Raw genomic sequence first — 14,647 nt, 5'->3', positions numbered from 1 at the left:
AGAAAAGGACTTTATTCATGTTTTTCCTGATTTCCTCATTTTACAGGTGAAGGAACTAGGTCCCAGAGATTGACTTGCCCAAGATCACATGAGGGGGGGAGCAAGTAGAAGAACATGGACTTGAACTCAAGTTTCTCCAGTCCTGTGGGGTTGTGACTCTAATCCCATTTTTTCTGCCCCCTGGGTCACTCTCCTGTTGTCTCCCCGCCCCCCCATTCTCCATTCCCATGACCTTAGTCTGATCCTTCCACAAAATAGCCTACATTCCCTCAGTCTGATCATTCCTGTTTAGGCCTTCTTTAAATTATTGAAATCCTTTCTACAATGTGGTCCCCAAGATGAGCACAATGCCCAGGAGGGCTCTGAGTTTCTCTGTTAGGAACAAAAGATTGCTATAAATTCAGAGAAAAAAATGAAAAGCTAAGATTTACTATGAACACACTTAACCAAGAGCTTACTATGTGAAGCTTCCCTCTTCTTAGACCTGAGATGGAGAAAGCTCCATCTCCATCTCCTGGGAACTCATAGTCAGTCCAGTGACTGCCAATTGGAATATCCATCATGAATGAGAAATGGACCATCCACAGATTCAATTCACTTTGTCTCCCTCTTTACACAAGTATCTTCAACACCAATTCACTAATCTATAGGATCTTTGCCTTTTCTTGTATCATTTTTCCTTCAACAACCTGGGTAAGCCTAGAGAACCCAAGGGCATTTGGAGTACAATGGAGTTGTTATAATTGTTTTTTTTAAGTTCATGGATCCCAAGTAAAGAACCCTTGCTAAATTGATCCATTTTCACCTCAGTATGTGTATTCTAGATGCATATGATGACCAACCCATGCCTGCCTGTCCTGCAGGATTCTTTTCTATGTTCTCCTATGAGTTTTCTGCTTGTGAGGTTCAATTCAATGTGCTAAGGACCTTTCTGAAGGGCACATCATTTATTGATTCAACCAAGCATTTATTAATCACTTACTGTGTTCCAGACACTATTTTTAAGTTATAAAGGAAGAAATTAAACCATTCTGCCCATCAAAGGGTTTACATTTTATTTGGTAAAAATAACATATGTATATATATATATATATGTTTAATGCATGCATGAGTATTTGTTGTTGTTCAGTCATATTTGACTTTTCATTGACCTTAAGGTTCATCCTATCTATAGGATCTTCTTCTGGATATTGAAGTAGTTTGCCATTTCCTTCTCCTGTAATTTAAGGCAAATAGGATTAAGTGACTTCCTCAAGGGTCACAGAGTTAATGCACAACTGAGATCACATTTGAACTCCCGTCTTCCTGACTTCAGACCTAGTACTTCACACACTGTGGTGCCTCTAGCTGCCTCCAGTATGCATATATATGGTTTATGCAAATATTAGTCATATATATATGTATAATATACATGTGTCCACATGTCTTTTTGTACATATACTATGTCACAACCTTTTCAATGATAAGGAAAATCTCTAAAACTAAAAATTGAAGCAAAGATCCTGATTATTTTTCACTAGGAAAAATTTTCTCTTAGAAATTTCCTCAACCAAAGAAATAACCAGTCTAGCTCCCATTAGATATAGAAATCTAAGTATGTTCACATGTCTCTATTTTTTTTAGCTGCTAGGTGGTGCCTAGTGGATAGAATACTGGACCTAGAGTCAGGAAGACCCATCTTCCTCAGTTCAAATTTGGTTTCAGACACTTGCAATCTATGAGATCATTTCACCATTTCCCTCAGTTTCCTCATCTGTAAAATGAGCTGGAAAAGGAAATGGCAAACTACTTTAGTATCTCTGCCAAGAAAATCCCAAATGGAGTTATGAAGTGTCAGACATGACTAAAACAACTTCACAATAACAATAACCTTGTGTGTACTTGCATCTATGCATTTGTATGTAAGAACTAATTTGGAGAGCGGGGTTCCAGTATCTTCCTTTGACAAATACATGGAGAGCCTGAGCAAGTCTTTTCCCATCTCAATATTCTAGGCAGCTCCTATGATGCTAACTTTCAGAGATGATGCTGAATTATCAATGAAATCAAAGATCCAGTCCCTATATATTCATATATTAAATGAATGAAAGAATGAAAAAAATGAAAAATATTTGTTAAATGCTTACCTTGTACCAATCCATGGATATATTAACACAAAAACATGATTCCTTCTGACATTCTAATGGGGGAGCCATTATCCATGGGGCAATGGGGACCAGAGAGAGAGAGCAAGAGAGTGCGAGAGAGAATCACTTTGGTCTGTATATGTCATGATTCAACCTTACCAAGATTCTAGACCTGGAAAGGTAAAGGAAGGAAGGGAAGGACAGGCTATATTTCAGCTTTTCAAGACAAAATGATGGAGACCACAAAGTATGTACATTATCTTTTTCCTTATTTTTTGGTTTTCTCCATTTGTCTATAAGCTCCCTGAGCTTATGTTTTTATCTCCATACCAGTGACTAAGTTCTACTAAGGATACCCACGTAGTAGGTATCTTATAGATGTTTATCATAAAATGAATGCATTTGGAGAGGATTGAATGGTCAAGTTTAGTTGGATGATAGAAAAAACAAAGGACTGTTGGAATAAAGTTGGAAATATAGACGATGGTCATGTAAACAGTCTTCAATGCAGGAGAGTGATGTTTTAAAATTTAATATTTGGTTTTTCCTCAGTTACATGTAAAAACATTTTTTGCATTCATTTTTAAAACTTTGACCTCCAAATTCTCTCCCTTTCTCCTTCCCCCCACCTGTTTATTCTTTTCTCTCTCTCCTTTCACCCTGTCCCTCATCAAAAATGTTTTGCTTTTGACTATCCCCTCCTCTCATCTGCCCTCCCTTCCAACACCACTTCCCCTTTCTTTTATTCTATCCCCCCCCCCCCATAGAATAGATTTCTATGCCCAACTGAATGTGTATGCTGTTCCTTCCCTGATGAGTGTAAGGTTCACTCACTCTCCCCATGACCCCTTCCACTCCACTGCAAAACCTTTTTCTTGTTTCTTTATGTGAGATAATTTACCCCATTCTACCTCCTCTTTCCTTTTCTCCCAATACATTCCTTTTTAATCCTTAATTTTATTTTTTAAAGATATAATCCCTTTAGATTCAACTCATACCTGTGCCCTTCGTGCATATATACTCCTTCCAACTGCCATCATGAGAAAGTTCTCATAAATTACTGGTATCATCTTCCTATAATTAGGTGATTTCCCTTTCCTGTTTCACTTCTTATTATCATCTTGGTCTTGTGTTTGAAAATCAAATTTTTTGTTCCTCTCTAGTCTTATCATCAGGAAAGTTTGAAAGTTCCCTATTTCATTTCATGTTCATCTTTTCTCCTGACAGTATGCTCGGTTTTGCTGGGTAGTTGATTCTTGGCTGTAATTCAAGTTCTTTTGCCTTCCAGAATATCATATTCCAATCCCTTTGATCCTTTAATGTAGAACGAGCTAAATCTTGTGTTATACTGATTGTGGCTTTACCATATTGAATTGTTTCTTTCTGGCTACTTGTAATATTTTCTTCTTCATTTGGGAGCTCTGGAATTTGGTTATAATATTTCTGGGAGTTTTCATTTTGGGGTATTTTTCAGGATACAATCATTGGATTCTTTAAATTTCTATTTTTACCCTCTGATTCTAGAATATCAGAGCAGTTTTCCTTGAGAATTTCTTAAAAGATAATGTCTAAATTTTTGTTTGTTTGTAGTTTTCAGGCAGTCCAATAAGTTTTAAATGATCTCTCCTGGAACAATTTTCCAGATCAGTTGTTTTTCCAATGGAATATTTCACATTGTCTTCTGTATTTTCATTTTTTGGTTTTACTTTATTGGTTCTTGATTTCTCATGAAGTCACTAGGTTCCATTAACTTAATATTAATTTTAAATGAATTATTTTCTTCAGTGAGCTTTTGTACTTCCTTTTCCATTTGTCCATTAAACTTTTTTAAAGTTTTTTTTTTCCTTCAGTGAATTTTCGTGTGTCTTTTTACATTTGACTGATTCTGCTTTTTAAGGCATTCTTCTCATCATTGACATTTTATACCTCTTTTACCATTTGACTTAGCCTGATTTTTAAGTAGTTATTTTCTTCAGTATTTTTTGTATTTTCTTTACCAAGTTAGTCTTGTTTTTAATGATTTTTTTGCATCACTCCCATTTATCTTCACAATTTTTTTCTCTACCTCTTACTTAATTTTCAAAATCCCTTTTGAGCTCTTTCATAGTCTGAGACCAGTCTGTATTTTTCTTGGACATTTCAGATATAGGAGCTTTGGTTTTTGTTATCTTCTTCTGTGTGTGATTTTTGAGCTTCCTTGTAATCATAATAACTTTCTCTGGTCAGATTTTTTTCCTGTTATTTACTCATTTTCCATGTCTATAACTTAATTTTAATTCTTTGTTAAAGTAGGGTTCTACTTCCAGGTTGTAGGGTTCACCCTCCCAAGGCTCTGGGGGTTTTTTGCACATGTTTTCAGAGGGGAGCTTGTAAGTTTTCAGTTTTTCTAAGTTGGTTTGCTATAAGGACAGCTATTGAATACTTTCTTGGTCTGTGCTCTGATCTTTGAGTGACCACAGGAACTATGAGGAAAGTGCCTGCTCCTCTGTGGCAGCAAGCTCTAGTGTGCTACCATTCCCCCTCACCCTGGCACTGTCACTCAGGGCTGTGTGCAAATCCAAGTGTACACAAAACGGCAGAATTCTCTTCCTCAGTGCTAAGAAAGAGACCTTATAATCCCCTTCTGACTAGTTGTTTGATCCCCTTCCTGGGTTTGGGCTGAGAACACTGGAAGCAGTTACTGCTATTGCTGATTCATTGGTTTCCAAAACCTGCTCCTGGTTTGTTGGGTCTGGGTCTAAGCTGCCCTGGTCTGTACTGGACTGTGCTTTTTCTCTCTCATTGGTGTAATAGACCTTTCCTGCCAATCTTCCAAGTTGTCTTGGGCTAGAAAATTGTTCCACTCCTTCTTTTGATGGGTTCTGTGACTCTAAAGTTTGTTAGAATCATTATTTAAAGGTACTCGGAGAGATCTGATGGAGAGTTCAGGCAAGTCCCTGCCCTTACTCTACCATCTTGGCTCTGCCCAAGACTTGTTGAATTTTTTTTTTTTAATAAGACTGGGAACAAAGGAAGGTCTCAAACTCTGGAGAGAGTGGTATATTAGTACATTGGTATAAAGAAGACTGAGAATAGGGATAGCCCCTAATTTCCTCTTCAAATATTTTCACTCTGGCTTAAATGGGGTTTCTAAAAATCATTTCATTTTTATAGAACCAAAAGCTGCCAAAAATAGTTTTAATAATAATGAAAAAGCAAATCCAATTGCCTTATTATTGAAGCTTGACCTCCCCCGAAGGTGAGAGCTTTGCCACCGCCCAGGTAATTAGAAGGCCTGGCAGGGCCTTAGCAAATGACAGTCATCAGTTTGAGGAACTCTTTTGTAGGACACCCCATGGAGGCCCATTTACAAATTAGCCCCTCTTGGGCTCTAATTGAGCCTGGACTTTTTGCTTGCACACCTGGCTACTGGAATATAAGTGCAGAGATCTCCCCTCAGAGACTCCATTGAACTGTTGCTATTAGCCAATTAAAGCTGGTGGGTTGCTTCCTTCACTACTGGACCAGAGGCTGGGGGCTCCACTCTGCAAAGCTTCCTGGGGCTGAGCCAAAAGGAGGCATCACAGGCTGGAGGAATGAGCTCAAAGAAAGTGGGTCATGAGACAGATAGTGTTACAACACACTGTTGATTACAACCAAGAAATGGTTAAAGCACTGGATTTGGGGTCAGAGAGAGAATTGTCAGATTACAGATTTAGAACTGGCAAGAAAAAATATCTAGCACAACTCTCTCAGTTTATAAATGTGGAAACTGAGGCCTAGGGGGGTTAAGTGCATTGTCCAAAGTCATGCATCTAACAATGGGGCTGGGATTCAACCTAAGGCTGTTGGTTTTTAGATAACAGCAATTAGTGTTCAGTGCTGGCCATGACATTTGTTAACCAGGTGATCCTGGGTGAAATATGGAGATTGCCTGAACCTTCATTTGCTCATTTTAAAAGAGAGATATAATAGCCTGGACTACACATTGTCAGATGTGGAGGTCTTTGTGGACCTTACAATGGTAGTAGAAAAAGATGAGTTGTCATTATTGATAGTATTATTTGTATGGAATGTCAGAACTGAAAGGGACCTTAAGACCACTTCCATTGGGTCAGAAGACCAAATTTGTAGAACATATGAGAGACTGAAATAAAACTGAGATAGTCAGACAGGAAAAGAAAAATTTCATACATTTATGGATAATTTTGATCATCATTATTGCATGGAGTCTACAATTACATCTCTCTAATGACCTTTGGACCAAATGTAAGTCCTGCTGCTTGGGGAGAAGGAGATTAGAGAAACTGAATGGCAAGATGCAAGGCATGATCTTGCATCAACCAAGCATGGATTTATTTAATACCTACTATATGCTAGAGGAGAAGCAGGATTTTCTAAAGGTTAGAGAGTTGACTAGAGACTCAGAAAGACCTTGTTTCAGGGCTACCTTTGACACATCCTCAATGTGGGCCTTTGGACAAGTGGCTTAATCCCTTGTGACCCAGGCAGTTCTCTAAAAGCATGAGTCATGGGGCAAGAGTTGGTCTTCTTTAGTAGAGGAGAGGAGGCTTTCTCAATGAGAGTTCTCTCGACCAATGTGTGTGATGGTACAGCTGGGGATGGGGAAGAGGAATGAGATATGCCATCTGCCTTCTGAAAAGGAAGAACATGAACTCAAAGTGTGGAAGTAAACATTTCTTCAGATGTCGTCAGTTTGGTTCGTTTAAGTAGTCTGATTTTATAGAAGGGACTTAGTTTTGTTTTCTTTTGTTTTTCATTCAATTTTTGTTCTGGGAAGGGAAGTTTGGAAAAGAAACAGGCTAGCTGAGATTACCCATGAAATAAGAAGAAACTAAGGAAAGAGGGTCATTGAGACAGTTAAAAACTACAGCAAAATAAGGTTGCTTTAAGACATAGTAAGACAGCTTTGATAATGAATTTGTGGAACTTCTACTTAGAAGAAGATATAAGATTTATCTACTCTTCCATACTGCATATGAAAGTGGTTATCTTAATTATTACTGACTGGTAGTGGTATCAATATTAGTCTTAGGACAAGAGTTAGGAAGAACTGTGTTCAAATCCAGTCACAGACACTAGCTGTGCAATCTTTGAAAAATCACTTAACATTTTTGTCTCAGTTTACTCATTTGTAAAATGATCTGGGGAAGGAAATGGTGAATCATTTCAGTGTCTTTGCTGAGAAAATTCCTAAAAAGGATGAGAAAAAGATATGACAGCAATAACAACAAAAGTTCAGAATAAAAAGAAAGGGGAAAAAATAGAACTTCTAAAAAATTCTCAGATAGTGGAGCAAAAATTTTGCAAACATTTAAGAGAAATATTTGCTGATACATTGATTGGTTGATAAAACATTGGCATTTGAAGGTTCAGAGGGTCAACAGCTTGGAGGGGGACTCAGTTTAAAATCAGAGGCCTTGGGTTCAAATTTTAATTCTTTCATTATCTCCATGATTTTGGGTGAGTCACAACCTCCCTGTGTCTCTTAAACTCCCTTTCTTTTCCAAGTCCATGGAAAATTCTTAAATATAAAAGAAATGATACGGCCAAAATTTACTAGGAATCTTACACCATATACCCCAATTAGCTCCAAATGGAGAAATGACTTATTTATAAAAGATCGTGCATCATAAATAAATTAGAGGAAAGAGAAGTTAATTATCTTTTATAATTCTGTATAGAAGAGTTCATAGCCAAATAAGGGAGGGATAGCAAGAAACACAGAAGATAAAATGAATGGCTTTGATTGTATAAAATAAAAAATGAAGAATTTGCACAAATAAAATTAATGCAGCTAAAATTAGAAGAAAGGCAATTTTATCTGCTAAAGGGCTGAAACTCACTATATACATATACATACATATATATATATATATATATATATATATATATATATGTAAAATTGATTCAAATATATAAGAACAAGGAGCCAGCCCCAATAAATACATGATCAAAGCAGATACACAGTACTTTCTCAAAGGGAGAAATACAACTTCTCAACAGAAGCACCTTAACTACCCAATTCTTCAGTTTATTTATTTCCCATTATTCACTCTTCCAATTCAGTTTAGTCACATCTGGATAAAGTCAAACCTTTAATCCTGTCTTCACACTCAAGTTTTCCACTTCCTAAAAGGAGTCATTTCCCATTCAGTAAATTCCAGTGACTCTCACTTCCAGGATTAAATAACAGTAACCTGCGCTTGGTGTTGAAAATTTTTCATAACATAGCTCCCTCCTTCTTTTCCAATCTATTATCTATATCTAGCCTGGAAAAGTAGGAGAAAGATTAGTATAAATATTATCATTATGTTTTTAATTATATTGTATTATATTTACATCATAGCTATTGTTTATTTAACGATAATTAAGTTATCATGATCATTTTTCTCTCCTGTGTGATATAGTTCACATACAAATAGTGTCCCAGGGCAAGTTTCTCTTAGAATTTTTTTTTTTTAATATTTAATGTTTGCCAGACTTTTACTGGTGGATAAAATCTTTCCTTTTTTAAAAAATTGATTTCAGATATTGGAATGTCTGCTCATTCTCTGTAGACTTACTGAAAGAATATTCAAGATGACTCTCATGGTCTAGATAAGATTACAGTAATAACATGAATTTCATTCTGTCTTCATATTGGTTTGCTTTCTTTCTTAAGTCTACATAATTTTAGATCCTTTCATTCTGTGTATTTGGAATCTAGAATACGGCATGGTACTATTTACTTAAAATGTTATATTTTTGTAGTCAGTATAATTTCTGGGTGTTTGTGGGCAACACTTTGGCAGCTCAAGGTGCTCTGATTTCAGTACAATATATATGTATATGAATTTTCAAGGGTACTTTAAGAGTTTTATTTATCATATCAGGATTTGAGGTAACTTGGTTTCTAGTAGATAGAGCATTAGTCCCAGAGACCAGAAGATCTGAATTCAAGTCTAGCCTTGGAAACTTAACTAACTGTGTGAACCTGGGCAAGTCAATTTTTGGGCCCTGCCTCAGTTTCCTCAACTATAAAATAGAGATAAGAGTATCTACCTCTAAGGGTCTTGTGAGGATTAAATAAGATAATATTAATATGGTGTTTAATATAGTTTGGGGAATATAGAAGAGACTTAATGAATACTTGCTTTGTTCTTTCCTTATCACTTAATACATTGTGATGGATAGTGAACTTGCAGGGTATAATTCTGGTCACTTAATCATGTCTTTCTAGATAATCAGAAAATAAATATTATCAATGAATTTTTATGTTTTTTCTTTGAGTTCAGATAAAATTGATCTTGGGATAAGTCACTATCATGATATTATTATTTTATATTTATTGTTCTTTGGACCATTAGCTTTTTGTCTCTGTTTTTCTCTATCTCTGTATTTTTATCTTTTTATCTTTCTCTTTTTTCTCCTTTTTCTTTCTCTTCTCTTCTTTTCTCTCTCTTCTCTCTGTCCTTCCATTTTCCCCTCCTTTTCATCTCTTTCTGGAAAAAAATGACTTTTTATAAATGAATAAACATTTTGAGATGTCAGTTTGTCCCTTCCGTGTTTTTTCAATGCATCCTTGATGTAAATCTACTAGCAGAATGAACTGCAAGCATAACAAGGACCTCATTCTGTTGCCAAATGACTTTCATCTCCTCTACTAGATCTTTATATTTTGAAGGTGTTTGGGGTCTGTATAGCTTGGATAAGAACAACCAAGGAACATTTATTAAGTCCTTACTATATTCCAGGCTCTTTTCTAGGAACTGGGGTTTCAAATAAAAAGAATCAATTCCTACCAATGATGATGATGATGATAATAACATGAAACAACATGAATATTCTTGCTTATTATTATTTATTATTAATCTTAACACTTAATAAACTCATTAGTGGCTCATTAATATTATTGAGCTTCAGAACTGTGTTATTCTTAAGACAAGGCTGAGGAGAGGTGGCTGCAAGGCATCCTGTGCCTTCTCTGAAGGCTGCCCTGGCTCTCGCTATCTCTCCGCCCCCTTTTCCTCTTGGTGCCCGCTGATGCCAAATCTCATGTCACCTTAGAGGGCAGATTGTCTGGGCTTTTCACAGTTTTCTCCTCCAAAGGCAGCCTCATGAATATTTACTGAGTTGCTCAGATATGCAACAGTGGGAACAAATCCTGGACAGGGGAGAGAGAGAGAGAGAGAGAGAGAGAGAGAGAGAGAGAGAGAGAGGAGGGCTGTTGCTATTTGCATCTTCTACAGACATTAGCAGACTGGGCTGAGGCTCATAGAGGAGGAGCAGTTCAGACTCTAGTCTCTGGGCTTCCAGAGGAATGGGGAAAACAACCTCTTGTATAATGAGATTGACTTTTACATTCCAAGTGTGAGTGGTTTCGAAGCAGTTCAAACTTCCCCGCTGTGCGGTGATTCCCCAGGCTGTACCATTAAGGCATCTTACACACAAGCTGGGAGGATCCAATTAGGTTTTCTGTTATTAATCAATCAATTAAGCCGCAATCTTTAGTATATACATTTTCACTCTTAAAGAGGTGAGAAGCATGCAAGGGTAGGGGGCCCAGCCTGGGTAGAAAGAAGCTGGCATAGAGATCAGACCAAGGAGAGGATTCAGGCCAATTCTGGCAGCCCTCCCTGTGGGGGTGTGAGAGAAGGCCCTAGGAAACTCTACCCAACACCTCTTATTTGCTGGATTGATTCACAGAAAGGAGGGGTCGCTCCATTCAGGGAATCCAGGACCACAAGGACCTAGTGGATAGAAGGACAGAAGTTGGAGAAGGTCTCACCACTTTTCCTTTTCTATTGAGAATCCATGTTCATTATATTGAATGAAAATATTTGCAATGTTCTTAGGAAACTACATTCTAAGGGCTCTCCCAACTCTGGTTTTCTTTATTTGACCCCTTCCCACTCTTCAGAGTATTCCTGTAACTCTGGCACTTCATAGTGTGAGAATCCCCTCCATATCTCCTATTTCCTATTCTAAGACTTTTATCTGCTCTGGCATTTTCTATTCCAAGGTCCCTCCTCGATCTGACATTTCATATTCTAAGATTTTTCTACTCCACTCCTCCCCATTCTAACCCCTCCTCATTCTAACATTAGTCCCTCCCAGCTCTGAGGTCCCCTGTTCTAAGACCTCCTCCTAGCTCTGACATCTCCTATTCTAAGGTCCCTCCCAGGTCTGACATCCCCTATTCTAAGGCCCCTCCCAGCTGTGACCTCCCTTGTTCTAAGATCCCCCCAGAACTCTGACATTCTCTTTTCTCAGGTCCATCCTCACTTCAATATCCTATGTTTTAAGTATCTTTCCAACTCTTACATTGTATCTCTATGTAATTTTAGACTATTTCAAATGAAAACCAAAGCAAAGCAAACTATTCAGCCTCTCCCCCCTTCCCAACATGCTCACTACCTCATTTCTCCAAAGTCCCCAGATACATCTGAGGACACAGACCTCGAGGGACCTTAGCAATCTTCTCTTCTAATTCCGACTCCCTCACTTAGGCTCAGCTAAAGAAAGCCACAGGTCAAGAATCCCACATTTGCTCAGTTAGAAAGCAGGCTTGGAATTCCAGCCTTGGGTCACCTGATTCCAAATCCATGTCCTTGCCAAGAGAACAGAGTGGACCTCAAGGTCATGCTCCATGAGGCTGCAGGAGGTGTTCATTCTTAGTCACCATAGATGTCAAGGCAATAAAGGCAGCCTCCCTGAGCCCTCACCTTGTGTATTTATTGAATTTCAATCAGATAAACCAATGATCCATTTTAAAGGGCCACTAGCTGACTGGATAGAGTGACAGGCATGGAGTCAGGAAGACCTGAGTTAAATCTGGTCTTAGACATGAGCAGTGTGATCCTGGGCAAGTCACTTGTTTGCCTCAGTTTTCTCATCTATAAAACAAGCTGGAGAAGAAAGTGGTTAACCATTCCAGTATCTCTGTCAAGAAAATTTCCAGTGGTGTCATATAGAGTATGGCTGAAACCATTGAACACCCACCTCATAAGGGTGGGCACGTCTAGTTTTTTGTGGAATAGAAAGCTCCAGATTCAGCAAGAATGAAATCTCTAATTGCAAAGTCTTCCCTCTACCTTCAGAGACCTGCAATCCTATTCTAGTTAAAGATCATTTACCTTGAGAAGGTCCAGTTCATTCAGCAATGGCCAGGCATTTCCTCTTTAGAGTAAATTAACAGTGTCACTCTTAAGATATAAAATCTTTCCACATTAGTAGTTAGAAAGGAGGAGGTTTTTTGGGTTTTTTTTAGGTTTTTGCAAGGCAAATGGGGTTAAGTGGCTTGCCCAAGGCCACACAGCTAGGTCATTATTAAGTGTCTGAGGCCAGATTTGAACTCAGGTACTCCTGACTCCAAGGCCAGTGCTTTATCCACTGCCACCTAGCTGCCCTAGGAGCAAGTTTTAAGGAAGAATTGGATTCTGCTATATAGCCAGGGGCAAGAGGGATCAGGGATAGGGAGACAGTAGACAGTGATTATGAGAGGAAAAAGGGAGGAGCCATGATCTCAAGGCTGGGAGGGGTGGCTAGGTGGCGCAGTGGATAGAGCAGCAGCCCTGGAATCAGGAGTACCTGAGTTCAAATCCGGCCTCAGACACTTAATAATGACCTAGCTGTGTGCTCTTGGGCAAGTCACTTAACTCCATTGCCTTGAAAAAAAAACTAAAAAAAATAATAATAGGTGGGGAAGGGATATGGATAGAAGTCCCCAATGAAGACTTTCATCTGTGGGTCACTCCAACTCATACTGACTCCAGGGCAATATAGAATTATAAATTCACAGGACAGTGGAGTTGAAGACTTTAAGGCATAGAATCTTGGAGAAGGAAGGATCTTAGTGAATAGAGTGTCAGGTGTGAGAGGGTCCTTCAAACAGATGATGTAGAATTAGAAGGGACCTTAGAACTTGGAATGTCAGTGCTGAGAAGGGTCTTAGAACAGTGGATGTCAGAGATGGGAGGGGTCTTAGAACAGGGGACTTCAAAGGTGAGAGGACCTTAGAGTCAGAAGTTTGCCAGCACAGTTACCTTGTGCCAATTATTAAATCTCATTTGGATTCTGTTTCCCCATCTGCAAAAATGGGTAGAGGGATGATGAGAGGTAATAAAGGAGGACTCAAAATCCTTTAAGATTGCAGCTCTGTCTCTATTCCAGGCAGAGCACAGAATGTTAAAGACAGATGTGGCCTTAGAATTTAGAATACAGAATTCTTACAGAATATAAACTCTCTGAGGGTGGTAACAACCGCTTTGGTTTTCTCTTTGCACATAGTAGAACCTTAATAAATATACTTGCTGAATGAGTGAGTACATGAATGACTACTAAAGTTAGAACATTTAGTGAGGACCTACCATGGGGAATTTTCCTCTGCCCTCAAGGAGAGAAAGAGAGAGAGACAGAGAGACAGAAGGGGGGGGGGAGAGAGAGAGAGAGAGAGAGAGAGAGAGAGAGAGAGAGAGAGAGAGAGAGAGAGAGAGAGAGAGAGAGAGAGACAGAGAAAGAAGTCCAAGGTAATATTCTTTTTGGCCCTGTGTGAGAGAGAGAGAGAGAGTGTGTGTGTGTGTGTGTGTGTGTGTGTGTGTGTGTGTGTGCATGCGCGTGTGTGATGTTAGGAGCTAGATTAGAGAACGATTTCTGTAGGAGGTAGCATTTGGGCATCTTTGTTGTAGTTCTATGACACTTCTTTGATATGAATATTTCAAAACTTAAATCTATTCACCTTTTGTTGTCCCATAGTGCTTTTCTCTTTGTCACGCACCATTTCCCATCACAGCTCCTTCTCCACTCTCCTCTTGCTAAGGAAGATTTCCCTCATACCAAAATGTTAGAAAAGGAACACAAATTACACACAATCAAAATTCAGCAAAACTAACCACCCATGTCAAAATGCCCCATTCAGCATCCATAGGCCCCCACCTCTCTGGAGAGAGTGAATTTTCTCCTCTCTTCTCTGGGACTAAGCTTGGTCTTTATAAATCCTAACTCCATGTCCTCTTCAGATATCACTTTGTAGATTGTTCACTTGGGTTTGCTTATTTTAAAGAGCATTAATTTTGCAAATTTTCTCAGGATTCCTCATGCTCAGTATGAGTATGATCCAATATGAGTGACCCAGAAAAGTTTGGGTGGCACAACTCACCTTTGACTGTGTGACCCTGGATAAATGTATAACTTCTTGGGGCTTCAGTTTCCTCATCTGTAGAATATTGAACTTGATGATCTCGAAGGTCCTTCCTAGCCTTCAATCTATGTTCTTCCAGTTTCCTAATCAATGGATCGCCTCTTTCTTTCTTTCTTTGTGGAGTTTACTACCCTGAAGGATACCTGGGAAGGGTGAATGGGGGGGGAGCTTTCCTTATATCTTTGTTCCCTTTAGCTGACACCTAAAATTCAAAGTAGAAGGATATCTCCGGAGAAAATAGTCCTGCCGATGAAACAGAAACTAGAGGTGTTTCCAAAGCCCGATCATGTTAGTATTGTCTTTAGGGGTCCCCCAAGCCAGAGATGCAGGGGGATTAAAT

General features: G+C 38.6%; 1 long non-coding RNA gene across 1 annotated transcript; it reads right to left on the bottom strand.

Annotated features, from left to right (window-relative positions):
* Nucleotides 1-9,963: 9,963 nt before the first annotated feature.
* Nucleotides 9,964-11,609, bottom strand: LOC141498061 (uncharacterized). The gene is made up of 3 exons (XR_012471535.1): nt 11,526-11,609; nt 10,789-10,858; nt 9,964-10,272 (listed from the first exon to the last, which is right to left on the bottom strand). It is a non-coding gene; the product is annotated as an uncharacterized LOC141498061 (long non-coding RNA).
* Between the last annotated feature and the right edge of the window lie 3,038 nt (nt 11,610-14,647).

This window comes from Macrotis lagotis, chromosome X, assembly GCF_037893015.1.
Source record: "Macrotis lagotis isolate mMagLag1 chromosome X, bilby.v1.9.chrom.fasta, whole genome shotgun sequence".
In the NCBI taxonomy this organism is placed as follows: domain Eukaryota; kingdom Metazoa; phylum Chordata; class Mammalia; order Peramelemorphia; family Peramelidae; genus Macrotis; species Macrotis lagotis.
This window is presented reverse-complemented; position numbering and strand designations above follow the sequence as displayed.